Source organism: Hoplias malabaricus, chromosome 10 (assembly GCF_029633855.1).
Source record: "Hoplias malabaricus isolate fHopMal1 chromosome 10, fHopMal1.hap1, whole genome shotgun sequence".
In the NCBI taxonomy this organism is placed as follows: domain Eukaryota; kingdom Metazoa; phylum Chordata; class Actinopteri; order Characiformes; family Erythrinidae; genus Hoplias; species Hoplias malabaricus.
Genome location: NC_089809.1, coordinates 18,560,320 through 18,579,556, shown reverse-complemented (window position 1 = coordinate 18,579,556; position 19,237 = coordinate 18,560,320). Strand labels below are relative to the sequence as shown.

General features: G+C 41.2%; 1 long non-coding RNA gene across 1 annotated transcript in view; it reads right to left on the bottom strand.

Moving 5' to 3' along the window:
* Nucleotides 1-14,731: 14,731 nt before the first annotated feature.
* Nucleotides 14,732-19,237, bottom strand: part of LOC136708012 (uncharacterized) — a 91,443-nt gene continuing 86,937 nt past the window's right edge. The window contains exon 7 of the long non-coding RNA XR_010804309.1: nucleotides 14,732-14,864. This is a non-coding gene — a long non-coding RNA (uncharacterized lncRNA). The remainder of the gene's footprint in view (nucleotides 14,865-19,237) is intronic.

The following is a 19,237-nucleotide window of genomic DNA, read 5'->3' as shown; positions in this document are numbered from 1 at the left end:
AGCTTGCAAAACACCTGGGAGATAACGCTATGGAGGGATTAGCTACCATTTCATTCCTTTTCCCTCTTTCCCCCTCCACCTTGCTCTTGCTTGCTCTCTCCCTCTTTTCATGTGCCGAGCTCACGACAGGCTGCCACCATAACATTCTCCCCCCCCGGCAACGGGGGCCGACTTTCCGATACCATTCAGCGCTTAGCCCCTGGATTTGTTTATTTAATCCAATATTTATGCACCGTGTATTAGAGCAAATGCAAAGCAGCTTGCCACTGTACCATGGTGACAGAGAGAGAGAGAGAGAGAGAGAGAGAGAGAGAGAGAGAGAGAGAGAGAAGAGAGAGAGAGAGAGAGAGAGAGAGAGAGACAGAGAGAGGGAGAAAGAGAGACAGAGAGAGAGGTAGAAAGAAAGAGAGACAGAGAGAGAGGTAGAAAGAAAGAGAGACAGAGAGAGAGGTAGAAAGAAAGAGACAGAGAGAGAGGGCATGCATCAGAGAGAATGAGAAAATAAAAAGAGGGTGAGAGAGAGGGATAAAAGAGTACACAATCAGAGCACATAAAAGCAGAAACATATGGAAGTACAAAATTCAGAGGGAAAGGCTTTACATCGAGCAGGAGTAAAGATAACCTTAGTCGACCTTCAGACGGATTAGCAATGAAGGCAAGAAAAACATAGAGTTCCCAAAATCCATGTGTTTCTTTGTACTTGTTTCCTAACTACATAGAAATAAAACTGAGTGTATATTATTTCCTTCCCCTGTCCTATTCGTATCCATTGCTGTTTGCAGTGCAGTAGTAAGATGCTTGTAAGCACTGGCCTGCAACCACCAACCATCAACCATCTAGTGGGTTTTCCATTGTCTGAGTTTTTGTGAATTACAAGAGTGTGCATTAAAAATCCTGAATGGAAAAGGCCCAAAATTAACAAAATCACCCAAATATCGCTAAATAAATAAATAAAACTGTTTTTATGCTAAGAAAGTTAGAATATTTTGAAATGCTGAAAAGGAAAACAAGTGATGGAAAATGGTTTTTCAAATAAAAAATGATCTATCCATGTTTATATTATTTCTATACATAGTTCCAACAATGAATGTTATTGAAATAAATGGCCGTAAAAATGTTTTGGAATAAAGCAAAAACCCACTCAAATTTGCCCATCTCCCTTGTGTTGATGAGACTCCTGATCACAGGACCCTACATCTTCTGAATTTTATTTTCAAAAGTATAGCAAATGGAAAACATTTCACATTTTTCAACCGATATTTCTTTATTGTGCATAACAGAAAGCAATGGAAGGATGGTCACAGGAACATAAAAGAAGAAAGCACTGGGAAATAAGCTATATTAAAATCAAAGAGTGTATGTGTAACCTAACCACATTCCATTCTTAATCAGTTCAGAGTGGCTACTTTGAGATTGGATTAGCTGAATCCTCACATGTCTCATGTGCAATCCTGACCCCCTCCTTTCTGATCCTGATCATTCCCATTGTAGCCAGTTCACTCCATAAAGATATGTAAATAAACCTGACCAGCCTTCTGTTAATAAAATTGATAAAAGTGTGGCAAATTCTAACTACCCTCCATGATTGTCTTCTTCAAAAAATGCAATTTCTGTTTCTTTTTCTGCTTGACTTTACACCAAATGCACTAAATAAACTAAGACATCTCTGGTGTCCAAAATTAGCTTTTCTTTTAATTTTGCACTGAAACTCCCACTAGATTTCTGTCCCACCAATTAGCATCATGCAGATAGCATGCCTAATTCATCACAAAACTTCCTTCTGATCGTATGAAGTTGTTTACCAGTTTCCAGTACACTTGATATGTGGGTTCCTAGGACTACATATTAATGCATTAAAATGATCAAAATATATATAGCACATAGCTGCTGCTATTTCTTTAGTTATCACAAAGCCTGTCTAAACTTACATTTCTTTAATACAGTATCTCAGTGTAAACACAGTGCTACTTTACAGCTCTACCATTCAAAGGATATTCAATTTTACAAAATGTTTGAGTGATTAAATCATTAAGATGTAAACAGGTCATTCAGATTGGTAGTGGCATGGGAAATAGCTTCCAGTGCTTCTGTCTTTATAACAGCCTGAGGTAAGCTTAAATTAATAACTGTATGTAAGCAGATATCAAAAATATTATATGGAAGAAATTGTGATGAATGGTGATTCTGCCCAGCACCAGAGGCACTTTTAAAGAGGCTGCCACCATTTAAATGTACCTGGGCAAAAGGAGTCTGCTCTATACTGTGTTACGTTTACTGATGTTATTTGGGACAGAGCATAGTTTGCATGTGGTAAGAAACAAATACAACTGCAAGATTTTACATGCCTGGGTCCCTATTCCTTGAAGTGATTTTTCTCCTTTCTTTCAGAGGCATCCTTGTATAACCTAGCTTGTTTCACCTTTTTATTTGACATGATGTCAAATTCATTTTTCTGGACTTCCTCAGTAATCTCTTCTCAGCTTGATCCATGTTCATTCAACTGTGGACCAATAACAGTCGTTGTGTTGTTGCTTATGGTGTAGATTTGATGCAGAAGCATACATTGGCGTTGTGAATACCTGTGTGATAGGGTCTGTTGTAGATTGAGAGTATCTGTGTTAAGGAATCTGATGGAGTGTGCTTATCTAAGAGTCTGTATAAGGATAGCCTCATATACCCAGGCTCTCTAGGGAGAGCCACTTACCGTGGCCAAAAACCACCTACAGTGCAGGAAACGCATATATGACTTACACACAAAGTGACCAATCCCAAGGCTGCTATTTTGGAAAGACATTTAGAAGGGGGCAGTCCTTAAGATTCATGTCTGACAGTCAGTACAGCCATACAAAACAATACACGGAAGTGCGTATACGTGGATATACAGGTAGTCAATCAGAACGCAAGAGGCAGAATCCTGATAGTGAGGCCAGCTTAGTATTAGACTCTCTGTCTACTTGTGGTTGGAGAATCTGAGGCTGAGACTAGTGCAATGCTCTGAATGTGAGGGAGTTTGTGTGAGGGTCCCTGATTTAAACTGCTTGTATGAGGACACATGTATAAGGGCAGATATGGCAGTGGGCCTGAGGAAGGGTGTCTACAGACTCTGTATAGTAAGGTGTGTGTGAGTATATCCATGAGAGTGGATAAGTGTGCCTGTGTGTCAGGATGTATTTTATATGCCCTCTTCTTTTTTCAGGAAGCCTTGTTGAGGTTTGACTGAGTGAGGGATTGGACCTAAGTGAGAAAGCTTGTGTACGTGGGCCTGGGTGAGTAGGCCTGTGTGAGGGGGCTTGTATGGAGGTGGCTGTGGTTGTGTAGAGCCCAGCTGATTGGTGTGGAGGCCCATCTGTTTTTGTCTGACTCTGCGATGAGAGGGAGCTCCGTTCACAGACCGCCTGAGGAGAGCTGTCAGCAGGATGAAGGACCCCTGCTACCACCATCATCGGACCATCGGGGATCAGGCCGCGTGTACCATTTGGAGATGGCACATGAGGGCGTTTGTGGATGGCACAGATTGTTGGTGTGCTGGCAGGCCTCAGACGTGGCCTTACAGGCTGTCAGCTTAGCCACTTGGCTTGGAGATGAGTCATGTCTTACTAGTTGAGTGGAGAATTATTCATTTACATGCTTTTCTGTTTAGTCCCACATTAATAGCTTGAAGTGAATTGTCCACCACAGAAAAGATCTCCCAATATTACATTATATGGACAAAGGTGTTGGGACACACATTGGACTTACAGGAACATTTATGACATTCTATCCATAGGCATTATTTTGGAGTGTTTTTGGAGTGAAACTCACTTTAGGGATCTTGCTTTCTGCACTGGGGCAAAGTCATACTTGAAAAGGAAGACCTTCCCCAATTTTTTTTTTATAAATACAATGTCCAGAATGTCTTAGTATGCTGAAGCATTGAGATTTCCTGTCACTTGGACTAAGGGGCCTAATCCAATCCCCGCTACATGGCATTATCCCTCCTGCACCAAACTTTACAGTTGGCATAATGCAGTAAAGTAGCTAAGGTTCCCCTAGCATTCAACAAACCCAGACTTGTCAGTTAGACCTCTCAGATGAAGAAGTTTGATTTGTGACTCCATAGAACACATCTTCACTGCTCCAGAGTCCAGTGGCAGTGTTTTACATCATTCTAGCCAGCTCTTGGCATTGTGCTTGGTGATGTAAGTTTTGCATGCAGCTGCTTGGCCATGGAAACCCATGCCATGAAGCCCTTGGCCCACAGTTGTGTTATTATTAATGGCAGAGAAGGTTTGGAACTCTGCAGTTATTGACTCAGCAGAGCACTCTGCGACCCCTTTCTGTAACTTTACATGGTTTGCAACTTTGTGGCTGAGTTGGTGTGGTTCCTAAATGATTCAACATTTTAATAACACAACTCACAGTTAATTGCGGAATATTTAGGAGGGAAGAATTTTCACAAACTGAATTTCTATTACCATATCATGCTCCAATTCCATGAGCTCTTTAGAATTATGATCCTTTCACAAACATTTGTAAAAGCAGGCCACATGGCTTGGTGCTTGATTTAATGACCCATGGCAATGGGCCTGAAAGAAACACCTGATTTCAATGATTTAGAACAAAGTATTATGTCTCAGTATATCCGTCCAAATCATGACTTCCAGTCATCTGCTGAAAATGACAACTGCCCACAGTGGTGAGTTTGGTTTCATTTATTGCAAATAATGGAATAATGAGTTTGCCACCCCCACATTTTTGTCTTGTCTCTAGTTTGTCTTCAAAACACATTCCTTATTTTCATCCCCACACCCTCAGAGTGCATACCTTCATTTTTACTCTCCACTGCCCCTTCTGTAGCCATTCACAGCCACATTCCACAAAACAAGCAACACACACAGGCACACAGGCTGATACCTCTGTCTGAGCATGTAAAATCTGTGAAGAATTTTGCTTCAACCAGATAAGAATTCTTAAAACCTAGAATATAGATAAATAAATAAATAAAAAATGCTATATTGGTATTTGTTATGATAAAATTAATTTGCTGACATTAAAGGTGAGGTCAATGATTTGAATGTCATATTTAATGAAATTCTCCTCACATTCTGGGGGCTGTCAATAACGTGGAGAGGGAATAATCCACTCTCTGTGGCTTCCTCAAGCTCCGTAAATGCCTTGGACCATCAGCATTCCAATAGAAACATGGAGCCCTATTCACTTGCCTGTCAATCATTTTCTGTGTAGATAAGATGTAGGCTAGCTTCAGTAAAAGTAAATTGAATCAACTATTTACACAAAAAAAGTGTAAAATGCCACATAACTCCAGACTTCTGGGGTCCTGGGCTCGAATCTTGCCTCTGGTGACTCTTGTGAGGAGTCTGGTGTGTTCTCCCTGTGTCTGTGTGGGATTCCTCCTGGCACTCTGGTTTCCTCCCACAGCCTAAACACTAATTTTGGTAGGTCATTCAATGGCTTTGCAAAGTCACTAGGTGAGATGAATGTGTGATGCCCTGTATGGTCTCTCCAGGTGTCGTCCTGCCTTGCATCAACTGATTCTGGGTAGATTCTAGTCCTACCATGGCTGTGAACAGGATGACACAGTTACAGAAGATGAATAAATTATTAAATACAAGTATTAGAACTTGTTCAAGTTTCAGGACTAAATTATAATGTGTATTTATCTCATGTCTCATACACGACCAGTTGTTGAAATGTGAGTGTTGACAGAGGTCATATAGATTAATGATTAAACCACTCTGTAATGATGCATGACAGCAGAGTTACACTGTGGGCAGATTATAGAGTTTAACTATACGCTTCAATCTCATATCTACTGAGCATGTACTGAGTGCCATACCCTCCTGCACCACAATCGCTGAGAGAAGGCAATTATAAAATGTAATGAGAATATTAATTAAAGTTCCTCATTAGTGAACATCACTGTATTTGGTTAAATGAGTTTAGTGACACAGATGGGATCCATTGGGATTGAAAAACATTACCAAATTTCTTTGAATGGTTCTAAGCTAGAATGTGTGAATCTGTTTGCTACAGAACTTTCACATTATGAGGTTCTCAGAACTTCATCTGATTTATGAAAATGAGATATTTTGTATAAATATGTATAACAGTGATCTGCAAGGACAATAAACATTAATATAACTATCAGACAAAAACCGTGTTATGCTTAAATTGGCATAGTTACCTACGGAAACTTTTGAGTCGCCAATCCACCGAACCAACATGTGTTTTTGGACCATGGGAGTAAACCGGAGCACCTGAAGGAAACCCATACAGACACTGCGAGAACACACCAAACTCCTCATAGACAGTCACCCGAAGCGGAGTTGTGTGACTGCGACACTACCTGCTACAGTCGGCATTATATTGGAAAGTAAATAACAATAACCTCATTAAGGTGTGCTCAGCTGTACATTCAACTGTGCACATACAGCTTGTACATACTCCATAGTAAAGCATGGCCATCAGAATGAGCCACACTGGAGCGCCTGCACAAAGTTAGATTCAACATGTTCAGTACCAAGCATCACCAAGAGCATTCTAAAGCTGTGAAGCAGTGGACCAAGCACCATTCAATCCCTTTGGGAGAAGTTGGAATGATATCTGTGATCCAGAACTAACTGTCCAACATCACTACTAGACCACAGCAATGCTCTGATGTCTAGTGTAAAGCCTTCTACAAAAAATAGAGGCTAGTAAAAAAGGAAAGAAAAATATTTCTGTTAATGCTGTTGATCTTAGGAGAACCACTGGGTTTTTCTTATCCCTTTTGATGGAAGGTCACATTTAGAATCTTCCAGGATCCAGAGTAAATTTGAATAAGGACACAGTGTGCGTTTCTGTGTACTTTCACCCCCCAGTGCTCATCATCTGTCTCCACTCAGGAATTCTGCTCTTCCACCCTCCTGCTTGTCCTCCCTCTGCTTACAGCCATATTAACATCCTCAGCAGATAATTAATGCTCTTTCTGCTTTGGTTTTCTGATGATTTCTTCCTTTCTCATTAAAGCGCTTGTTTATTTTTTCATTTGTTTATCAATCATTTACCAATTTGTTTGTTTGCCTCATTACAGATTTACACAGTACCTTTTTTTTTTTCATGAACACATATTTGAAGCCAACTATTTGAATGTTGTTCTAATTGCCCCTGAATAAAAGATCATGGGTCCGAGTTGTCCTCAGGTGAGGGAACAGCCAGAGCGTCCACAGTGAGCCACATCTTTTGAAGAGCGAAAGGTGGAACCGTTTCAGTGACACATTGGCGTTTAATTATTAAAATCATACATTTGATGCCGTCGTCTGGTGATCATTTATTTAACGTCCCTAGTGTCTGTGTGTCAACAATAGCCAACTGTTGACTTCGCTTCCCTTTTTGAACAGAGTTCATGTTGGAGGCACGCTGCTTTCTCAGAATATCTGGTAGGGATTTCATCAAACTCCGTGTGAGAAAATAAGGCCTTGTGAAGCCACTTTTCAGACTAGCAGTGATGGAGTGTCCACAACTATGGACACTTTTGAGTTGCCAATCCACCTACCAACGTGTCCGCGTGGGTTTCCTCCGGGTGCTCCGGTTTCGTCCCACAGTCCAAAAACACACGTTGGTAGGTGGATTGGCGACTCAAAAGTGTCCGTAGGTGTGAGTGTGTGAGTGAATGTGTGTGTGTGTCTGTGTTGCCCTGTGAAGGACTGGCGCCCCCTCCAGGGTGTAATCCCGCCTTGCGCCCAGTAATTCCAGGTAGACTCCGGACCCACCGTGACCCTGAATTGGATAAGCGGTTACAGATAATGAATGAATGAAAAGTTTCTATTTCAAAATTAAATGATCTAATCCAATATATAATTCATTCATTCATTCATTATCTGTTACCACTTATCCAATTCAGGGTCACGGTGGGTCCGGAGTCTACCTGGAATTACTGGGCGCAAGGCGGAAACACACCCTGGAGGGAGGTGCCAATCCCTCACAGGGCTATTTATATAATTATGTCACAAATATCCCTCCATACCCACGCACCTGGAAACATGCGACAATAATTTTGTGCAGCAAACATGCCATTATTGTAGACAGTCTGTTGCAAAATGACTGAAGCATTAATGTAGACTACAATCAGTTACACTGTAAAATTTACCATTACTCGCCAATACCAATAATACACACTACAGCATTTTGCAGTAAAATAAAAAAAAAAAAACAATAAAATCAGCAACATGAATGGAGACCAGCTCCCGTAATTTACAGCAAAATACCAGCTGTAATCTACGAAAAATGTGTGTAAAATTGGTTAGAATGTATTAGAATGATCTTAGATGAGTACCACCATCAATCTAGACAATGCAGTTCCTCTGTTCCACACCTGTTCCATCTACTAGGGTCTTGGGGGACCCTAGTAGATGCTTGGCATTGGGCATAGTGATATCAGGCTTGTGTGGATAGTTCTAGTGGTCCTTGCCTTAGCAGATAGACCTGGACATGTATGTATTTTTTATTCTCTTATTTGAGTTTACTGTTTGTTTTTCAGTGCTGTCTCTCTGTGGTTGAATAGCTGAGTGATTGTGAAGGCCGCTGTGCTCTGCTGGGGGCTAAAGCTGTTTTTGAAACCTCTCTTTCTCTCTCTCTCATTTCCTTCGATGATGTGATGGGCAAATCCAGCCAGGCTGACAGACAGTCTGAACTTACAATGCTGAATACGATTGTTCTCTCTCTCTCTCTCTCTCTCTCTCTCTCTCTCTCTCTCTCTCTCTCTCTCTCTCTCTCTTGTGGCTGTAATCAGCTCCTGGGAGTCTGACATTCATGTGGAGTCACGCAGCAGCACAGGGCAGGTGTTCTGATTCACTGAGTTATTTATTAAATTGGATCAGTATTGAAATTTATTCTGCTGCCACAGCTGCTCTACCCTCTGCCACTTCAGGAGGACTCCCAGAGTGGGAGCCTCTCTCTCTCCCTCTCTCCCCATTTCTTTCTCTCTCTCTCTCGCTCTCTCTCTCTCTCTTTCTCTCTCTGTCTCCTCCTCTCTCCTCCCATCTGTCAACCCCTATCTCCTCCCTCTCTCTTCTTTTGCTGTCACATGTCTTGTATTCTCTCTCCCTGTCTCGCCATCCTTACTTATCTACTGTTCTCCTGAAGTTGATATTATTCTTTAAAATCTTTTAGCTTGTATTTTTTTTCTCTCCCAATCTCTCATTTTATTTCTGTCTCTATTTATCCATCAGTTACTCCATATCTATTGCCCTACACTCTTGTTTCTTTCCTTTCTTTGCTCTCTCACCAACTTTCTGTTGTTTTTATATAATCTCTCTCTCTCTCTCTCTCTCTCTCTCTCTCTCTCTCTCTCTCTCTCTCTCTCCCACTTCTTCTCCACTCATAAAAATAAAGGTGTTAAAAGGCTTCTTTTCCACAAAGCCACTACTTTTGGTTCCCTAAAATAACCTCTGGAAGGTGGTATGAGTGCAAAGACCCTTTGAAAGATTGAAGAACTTCTACATAATGTAAAAAGTCTTCTCCCTCTCTCGCTCTTTCACTCCCCCTCTCTCTCTTCAATAACTCTGACGTGGCCATTTTCACTCCCTCTGCCCTCAGCAAATCACTTTCTCACTCATTCACTCCTTATTTTTGATTCTCAGTGTAATTATCCTGCTTCCCATCACTTGTCTTTCAGTCTCTTCTGTCTTTTTTATAATCTCTCTCTCTCTCTCTCTCTGATTCACAAAATCTCAAATTCCTTTGGTTCTCTTCTCAGTGAGTTTTTTTTCCCCCTTTTCTTTCCTCATCTCTGTTCTTCTTTCTCTCAGGTTCTTTTCAGGGGCTGCGCTTTTCAAAGAGAACATCAATGAGGCTGAGGCAGAGCTCTCTGCTCCCTCTCACGGAACATGCCAGTCTGAGCCTTTTTTGAGGGAAATTAATCAAAGACCGAAGATGCTGGAGGGGGCGCCGGCTCTAATGTTGTACATGAAAGCAGGTGCATGCTGAACTAACCCGCTGCAACCCAAAACAACAACAACAACAATGACGGCAACATCAACAACACAAACAAACAAACGAGACCAAACAAACCAGCTTGAACCAGCCAGACGCTGAAGGGGAAGGCCAACCCTTTCCATGGCACCACTTAGGGAAAACATAGTACACTTCAGTAGAAAAGCTTGTTGATATGGACATATGGTTAGCAGGTGCATCTCCACCTCGCACGTTGCCCACCAATTTGCACTTTAATGGCTTTAAAAGAGTAAACTGTCAAAACAAGCTGCGGCACTGGTACATCAGAACGTGCTTCCACTCATCCGTAGCGGCCTTTCATCAGCTGTCAGCCCAAACAATGGGCAGAGGATTGTTGTCATCGTCCTTTAAGGCAAGGAGAACAGGAGAAGGAGAATGAATACTCTTGTATCATTTCTCTATCCAGCTCTCGCGTGTGGCTGACAAATGATTACATCAACTCCCATTATCTGAGAGCTGACAGTTTTGGAGCACAGCAAATGTCTGCTTTTTCCGTTCTTTCCTTATACAGATTCTCAGAAATTCAAACAGAGAGTGAGAGAGAGGGAAGGGGTGGGGTTGACGAAGCTCAGAAACTTGGGCCCCATCCTTCGTGGTCTGGCCTCATCCATTCTTTTGCGGCTTCAGCTGAGAAAACAAAAGATGGTGGGCCAAATCAAGCAATAGCTGCCTGCCTCTCTCTTTCTCACTTTGATTGACAGCTGCAGGCTCCTCCTATTGCTAGTAGAAAAAAAATAATCAGAGAGGGAATGCTAGATGAAGGCAGAATAGGCAGGAAAGTGAGATATCTAAACTATCTTTCCTCGCACGCATTCATTGAAGGGCAACGTCTAAAATTGAGGGGAAATGCTGTTCTCTGGTTTGTTTACATTGAGAATCTTCACATCTTTTAAGGTGGAGAGGGGCATTGTTGTTTGTACATGGCTGAATTCAAACTTATCTATGTTTTTATTAACCATTTCAATTACCACAGAAACTCCTTTGTGACTTGTGTCGTTTAGTTTTGAATTGTTTTTCGGTCTGTGTTTACTTTCAGGCAGTTAGCCCTCTTTGGAATTTAGAGTCAGTTCCATCTACAGCAAAAATAAGTCAACATTACCCACCTATGGAGAAGGAATAGAGCCATATCCTGATGTCAGTTCATGCCTTTCACCTCTTTGTTGTCTAAAAACCAAAATGTTTTTTTCTGGGGGCATTGTAAACACAACACATTAGACTAGTTTCGAGCACACAAACAGACTTGGGAGCTAGGAACTGGTGAGGAAACATCATGAATGTCTTCTCTCTCTCTCTCTCGCAAAAGGCATGTCACTTTTGTTGGACCGTGTTAGGACATGAGCTCATGCTTTCACTATGCCCCATAGATGGGGAAGTTGGGGGACTCACCGTCTACTCAACAACTCAAACAGCACTTCTGTCTCTCTAATAACAGGAGAACACACACACAACCCACCACCAGATTAGTGTCACTGCAGCACAACAGGGTAAATGGGGACTAACAAAGTATGCATAGCAACAGGAGGCCTACAGTCTGTAATTGTAGAACTAATAAGGGGAGTAGAGCTGATAAAATGGACAATGAGTGTAGAAACAATCAGTTTGTTATTATTAATATAAATATTTGATATTTTTATAACCTGATTAATAAATATGGCAGCACGGTGGTGCAGCAGGTTGGTGTCGCAGTCACACAGCTCCAGGGACCTGGAGGTTGTGGGTTCGATTCCCGCTCCGGGTGACTGTCTGTGAGGAGTTGGTGTGTTCTCCCCGTGTCCACGTGGGTTTCCTCCGGGTGCTCTGGTTTCCTCCCACAGTCCAAAAACACACGTTGGTAGGTGGATTGGTGACTCAAAAATGTCCGTGTGTGAGTGAATGTGTGTGTGTCTGTGTTGCCCTGTAAAGGACTGGCGCCCCCTCCAGGGTGTATTCCTGCCTTGTGCCCAATGATTCCAGGTAGGCTCTGGACCCACTGCGACCCTGAACTGGATACGCAGTTACAGATAATGAATAAATGAATGAATGAATGATTAATATATTTATTTCAAGCATACCTTGCAGGTCAGATTGGGATTTCCCACAGCACAGTTTTGGGTATGTAAAATCTCCCTTTTTTCTGCTTGTCATTCAATCCCTTTCTTCTAGATAAGCACCCCAGACACACACTCATACACACACAAAGCTGAATGTCACTGTATGAATAGCTATGTGTTGGGTGGTTGTCGGGAAGAAATGCAGAATATTAATTACCCTAACACGTGTTTAGAATCATTCACTTAATTTAATCCAGACAATGATCTCAGCTCTGTGTATGCCACGCGATCCAGGTGTTATTACTGGGTGACAGGGTAATGATATATGTACTCTATTCAATTGGCTCTATTCATTTACAAGTATTGCGATTGCTGAACAATCCCTTCAGGAGATTGATAAACAGATTCCTTTGTCAGGGGACAATAAGAACGAATTTGACTGTGCCGAGGGTATTGGTGACACTGATCACAGTGCGATGAGCTGCTGCCAGTGGGGAGAAATAGGAAAGAAAGGAAAGCATCCTCGCTGTAATTCAGATGTTTAATGCGGATGGTTTGGCTTTTGATCATTAAAAACCCAAGACTTTAAAAGACATTTTCCGTTTCTTTCAGCTAATTCGACAGAGTGTGTGAGGCGTAGGAGATTAGACCCGCGGAGATTGGATTCGGTAATTAAGGCAAAAAAATAGCTGCCGGTGACTACAGGCTAACACTGACACAGGGAACCTGACAACTAATTGGGCCACACTCTCACATAATAAGAGCCATCATATGACAGAAGCTTAGCTGAATTAGAGAATTAAGTGTGACACTGTGTTAGCCGTACCACCTTCCCCTCACACCTAGCCTCTTCTCCCTGGAAGTAGCTGGCTGCATGTTGACCTTGCCACGGTCAATTGATCTGGGCCGTTCTGGTGCAGGACCGCCAAGCTCTGTCTGGTTTTATTAGCGCTAGTGCCGTTGTGTTGGCGGTGGGACGAGGGCCGGAGCAGACAGCCATGACACACAACACGAGGATCCAATTCCCCCCAGCCCTCCTGCCTCCACAGACATACTGCTAATGACTTCTGACAACCCTTCAGAAATGGAGTGGAGCCTGTGGTGGTGGTGGTGGTGGTGGTGATGAGCGAGGGGATGGGACACAAATGAACAAGGAAGGTTCCAGCTGCTTGGGTCTGAAGACAGTTGAGCTGCATGAAGATCAGTACGCAACATGGTTATAAAATGTGCCAGTGTGGGTGTGGGGTGGGGGGGAGGGTGCAGCCGCCAGCACAGGGTTGGGGGGAGGCCACAGGGCATTGAGGGAATAAAGTATGAGGGTGATAAAGATATAAAAGAGAAAAATATTCTTCTTAATTCTAATTCTAATTGATTACTGTATTTCTGGCACTCAGCGTCAATCACAAGGACGGGTTTCCATTTCCTCCTCATGCTGTTCAGGTGTTTTTCCATTTAGGTGGTGAATCAAAATAAAGGTGTGACAAGGTTTTTTGAGTGATACCATAGAAAACCACTTTTGGTTTCATAAAGAACCATTTTTGCTAGGCTTTTAAACTGGTAAAGAACCTTTACACCATGTTCTTCACACTCACAAATCTCTGTAACAAACATGCTTCTTCATGGAATCAAAACGGTTCTTCTATGGCATCGCTCAAAGGACCCTTTGTGGCACTTTTATTTTGAAGAGTGCAGGCGGCAGGAGTCAAAGGACTGAACGTGGGACATGTGAGCTGGGTTTAAGCTGCATAAACATAAACTATTATTTACAGTACATCAGCAGGTTTTCTATTTGAGCCTCTGTTCCTCTTAGAGAAGAAAAGAGAAAAGGAGTGAAAAAAGCAGATGAGTGTGAAAAGTCTAAACATGAGACCATGCAGGAAATGATCTTTGAAGAAGATGGAAACAGCTTCTCCTCATCCAAAATCAATTTGGATGATTTGGCCACATCACACTACCAAGGAAGCCATGTTCTCTAAAGAAAGCAGGCTATTCAGCAGTAAAAGGCCTTGCTGGATATGATATGTACAGCATGAGCACACAAATTCATGCAAGGAGACTCTGAACAAAACATTGTTCTTCAAACTCACTCACACGTATTACTTTATATAAAAAAAAAGTTATTTCTTTATTGTTTTATATATTTTTTTTGTATTTACTGTGATTATATATAACTTTATACAAGCACCACGCTTACTGAGAAGGCATTAGTTTAAATATATATAATTATCTTAGGTGCCTAAGACTTCTGCACAGTGATATATAAATAGCTGAGTGTGTGTGTGTGTTTTATTGCTTCTTGTAACTATAATCAGGTTTTATGAAAATTGCGTAGTTTTTTGGAGACATGTTGTATACAGTGAGTCAAGCACCTGAACAGAGTAAAGTCGTTTTCCTACTTAACCACCTGGTATATAACACCTTCCCATGAGCACCTGAACCCAGCATAAGTGTATGCAACTTCAACCAGGAGAATATGTACTTTCAACAGTATTTGTACTTACACACAATAAGCTGTATCACTGTGTTTAGAGAATAGGTAATGGGTAAATATATGTTACAAAAGAACAGACAATTTATAAAATTAAATTTGATGATGATTAACCAAATCAACATTCTCTGAACATGGAATCACATATTTAATTGTGCATACTAAAATAAACATTACAGTCAACATAGTGCATTTAGAGTGTGTGTGTGTGTGTTTTACACTAACATATTCATCAGATGAGTACAGTGTTGGTCACAAACACAACTTCAGGGACTTGAAGCATTTGTTGTTGTTTATATGCTTCAGTTCCTCAAGTCCAGCAATCACATGACCTGCCAGTTTCATAGGACTTCCTGAAGAGGCATAAACACAGGAAAGGGTGTTAGATGGGCTCGCCAGGGAGACAATAAAGACAGTCAAATCTCCTTGTCTACAGAGAGTGAAAAGGGAAGGAAGCTTTTTTTGTGTGTGTGTGTTGGTGTGTATGCATCCTGTTCAGGCTAGACAATCATAACATACCATTATGGCAGACAGTAACGTTCCTCTGAATGATACACAAACACACACACACACACACTCTTTATCCCACAGGATATGTGTCACAGTGTTTTTAAATGAATCTCAATCTTTTTATTTTATGTATTGTTAACGGATACCAACTGATAACTTTTATACGAAAAACACTTTTTATCAAAGTCAAAATAGTTTCCCCACTATTTGCTAGTTCTCAGGTCTGTTTGCACACTCAAAACATGTTTAATATATTTATGAATCTCTGGTGTAAGTAAAAAACAGTCTGAAAAAGCAAACTGTCTCTGTCCAGTATGCTAGGCTTTCTCTCTGTCTGCTCATGCCAGTGAAAAGGCATCTGGACTTTTTTAAACAACAGAAAGAGCTCCAAATGTTGAAAAGCATGAACCAAGATGAGGATATTCCTGTTCCATAGGAAGGTAAAAGGTAACATTAACATGTTTTTTCACTGTTTGAGGTCACAAAAAAAAAAGAGAACAGCATTTCCTCACAATTGTAGACATCCCTGTTTAGAAATATTTTATACAGATGCTGCTTATAACGACTGGCTACTTTAAGTGAACTCATTGTTGCTCAGCTGTGCAGACACATCTTTATTCTCTGCCCAAAAAAAGCATTCAAATAAATTAAATAAAAAATTGGATCAGCTGCACATGAGCTTAAATGAGCCAAGTGTCTCGCAGCATTGGACTGTGAGACAGTGGAGCTGTGTTCTCTGGAGTTATGGAGCTCCATTAGCTTTCCCCAATACCTTTGGGGTGAGTTGAAGCGATCCAGAAGTAATCACCCAACATCAGCACCTGACCTCACTAATGCTCATGTGGATGAATGCCATCAAATCCTTAGAGCAACGCTGCAACATCTGGTCTAAAGCCCTCCCTAAAGAGAAAAGCAGTTACTGTATTAGAGAAGGGAAAAAAGTTTCCCATTATTACCCTTAATCTCAGAAAAATTCTTGGCGGAATATGTGTCCAAACCTTTGGGCCATGTACGTAGTTTATGTCCATATATGAACATGAGGCCAAAGTTTTGTGAAACCATTTTACATGAAAGCGGCTCTTTGTATTGCACTCAGCGACAGGAGTTCTGAAGGGGCCTGGCACAAATGCAGGTAGCTGTACTAGATACAAATTGCTTCTATCAACTTATTTTATCATTTTCTTAGACAAAAGGCGGTTTGGTTCTCGTTCAAACTCTGGAATTGGTTGGAAATGCTGTCCAGCTGTTCTCAGTGCTGGAGAATAAAGAGATAGAAAGCTGGGCGCTTGTGCCAGGGAGCCAAAATGAGCACAATGCGAAGGGCAGTGAGAAGGTGAGCGCATAATGAGCTATCCACCTGCTAACCCTCGAGACCAGCCTCTGCTGACTGATTATAGGTTGGGGATAATTTACCCAACATTTCCAATTTGTTCAGAATGCACTTGGCAATTTGTGGCCCATTTCCTCCCTCCCCCACCTCGCTGGCAGTGGATCCACCGCATTCGAAATAAACCACTTCCAGTACGTGTTCCCACACTGGTCCAGTGCCCAGTTATCTATGAGTATAGTGCCGAAGAAAGAAAAGAGTCTTATGGGTCCCTTTGAGGCACAGGAAATTACTGCGATGTAGAAAACTTGAAGCACAAAGGCACTCGCCAAATTAATATGATCTATCTGACAGTGCCTATCCAACACAGTACTTTAATGGCTTTTGTGTGAACACTTTATTATTTATTCAAAACAATTAAAAATGCATAGAATGCAATTTCAATTACACCAAAAATATCCCATTAACTGAGAAGACATCTTTCACAGCTAAATAACCACAAGACGCAGAGGCCCCAAAGTAGCCCCAATACTTTCAAAATGCCAGTGCCCAGGCCCAAATTGGTCCAATTATTTCACAAGCCAGCTAACCTTTCCTCTCTCCACAAATGCTTCCCCATTTCTCCCCCCATAGCTCACAGGGGGAAGCAGTAATGCGTGATGTTGCACTTATGTCTGCCTCTAAAAGGTTCTGTAGAAAGCCCACTGCTCTGGGATACAGCACTAATTCAGTCCTTAGCAGAACCTCAGCTGACTCTACTCTTGCAAAATCACAGTTCCTTTGGCAAATATTCATCTTATTTCATATCTGGTCAGAGCACTGCAGCTGCAGTCTCCGTGGTAATCAATGACCCAACTCACGGCCTTGATAAACAACACTTTGATGCCTTATTCATTGCTCTCTCTAAGGCTTTTGACACTGTTGATCAAGCTCTCTTAATTAAAAGTCTGGAGCATGTAAACCTTGGATTCTCCATGTTCGAAGCCTCTTCAAGGGCTACAGTTTGTTTTTTAATTTGGTGTCCAGGTTGCTTCTCAAGGGGTTAGCTCAGCTCTGTGTGAAAATAAAATGAAATGCTGGACTGGAAATTGCCATTCACTATCAATTTACAAGTCATTATAAGATTCAAGAAAACCTCATTCTGAGCTACAGACTGTGACTGGGAGGAAAATAAATTAACCTATGGAACAGATCAGAATGAAGGTATGTTACTACTCTTGTCAGCTCCGAAGTTATTGTACATGGCCAAACCACTGAAAACACTTGCTTATCCACCATTTCTTCTGAAATCTAGGGGAATTAATAAAGAGTTTGTCCCCATTCTGTTATTTTTTTTTAAACAGAATTTTGCTCCTTCTGGCATCACACCTTTGAGAATTGGAGGACAGTTTCAATGAAAAGGACTTTTTTTCTACATCTTCTACCTGATTAAATGAAATATAGTTCCAATGCTCAAACAGCCCATTGCTTAGGGCTTCATGATCCTCTACCTGGAACTCAAACTTTGGCATGGATTATGTAAACATCTATGTTTATTATTCACTAATTTCAAGAGGTATCTCCAAATTACATATTATTGCCAAATAATAACCACGATTCTCCATTATTAATGTTTAATACATTATTTGAACACAGCAGCTGTCCATCACTTCAGGTGAACATTTCATGATGAATGGACCAATAGAAATGCTCCAAAATTATTTTTTACATCGACTTCCACTGAAAGATAAGAAGCTATTATCATTCTCCTTCTAAGTTACTAGTTTGGAGATACACATTCCTCTATGAACAGTGATGATGTGTATGTTTACATAAAGCTGGAGATTCATTCATTCATTCATCTGTTGCAAATGCTTTATCTTGATCAAGGTCATAATAATAATATGCTACACTTATATAGTGGCTTTCATAAACCCAAGGTTGCTTTACAATGTTTAAGAGAGAAAGGGAGGATAGAGGGAAAATAAAATAAAAATCAAAGTAGTAGTTAGTAAGAGCCAGCACCTCACAGAGCGTCACACTCTCACACTTTCACACAGCCAATCCACCTAACAATGTGTGTTTTTGGACTGTGGGCGGAAACCAAAGCACATGGAAGAAACCCACGCATACAAAGAGAGAACACACCGAACGTCTCACAGACAGTGAGAGCACAAGGTGGGGATTGAACCCAGGTCTCAGAGACTCCATAGCTGTTTGGCAGTGACACAGTTTCTGCATTTTTACTGGTAGAGATTATATTAAACAAACAGTAAATAAATCATTTGGTTATCTTGAATAACTTTTGTAAAATAATACTGGTCCTTTCATTGCAAAGTGAAACCCCGCTCAGTTCCCACCTCTCCAGATTTATAAACCAAAAATCAAACCATGCATGTGCCCAGTATCAAATTGCTCAAAATTCTTTGACTTCAGTCATCAGACGACATCTTCATCAGGCTCAATAACACCAGTGTAATGAAGTCAGGCCTCCCACTTTGAGAAAAGGGGGTTGGGGTATGAGTCAGTTATTTTATTCCAGCCAATCGAGTAATCACAGAGAGGTGATGTGGCAGGTTTTACTGCTGTGAATTGCACACTCTCTTTCCTGATTCAATGCCCCCATGCTGCACACTGTATTAACAGGATTAACTGAAGCTAATGCAACTCCTGCAACTTCTCTTTCTTCTCTTCCCAAAAGTTTTTAGAGATTTTCAGCTCCTTCACTTGATTCACATTCTGGTTTAAGATTCATAATCCATGTCTTTTAACAAGCCAACCACACTGCAATGTTCAATAGATTCATAATCATTTAAAGTAGGTTATGAATGTCTCTCTAAGATATAATAGAGTTATTGTTCTCTCTTCACAGAACAGCATGTCACACACTGTGGCTTCTTGGGCTCTTCA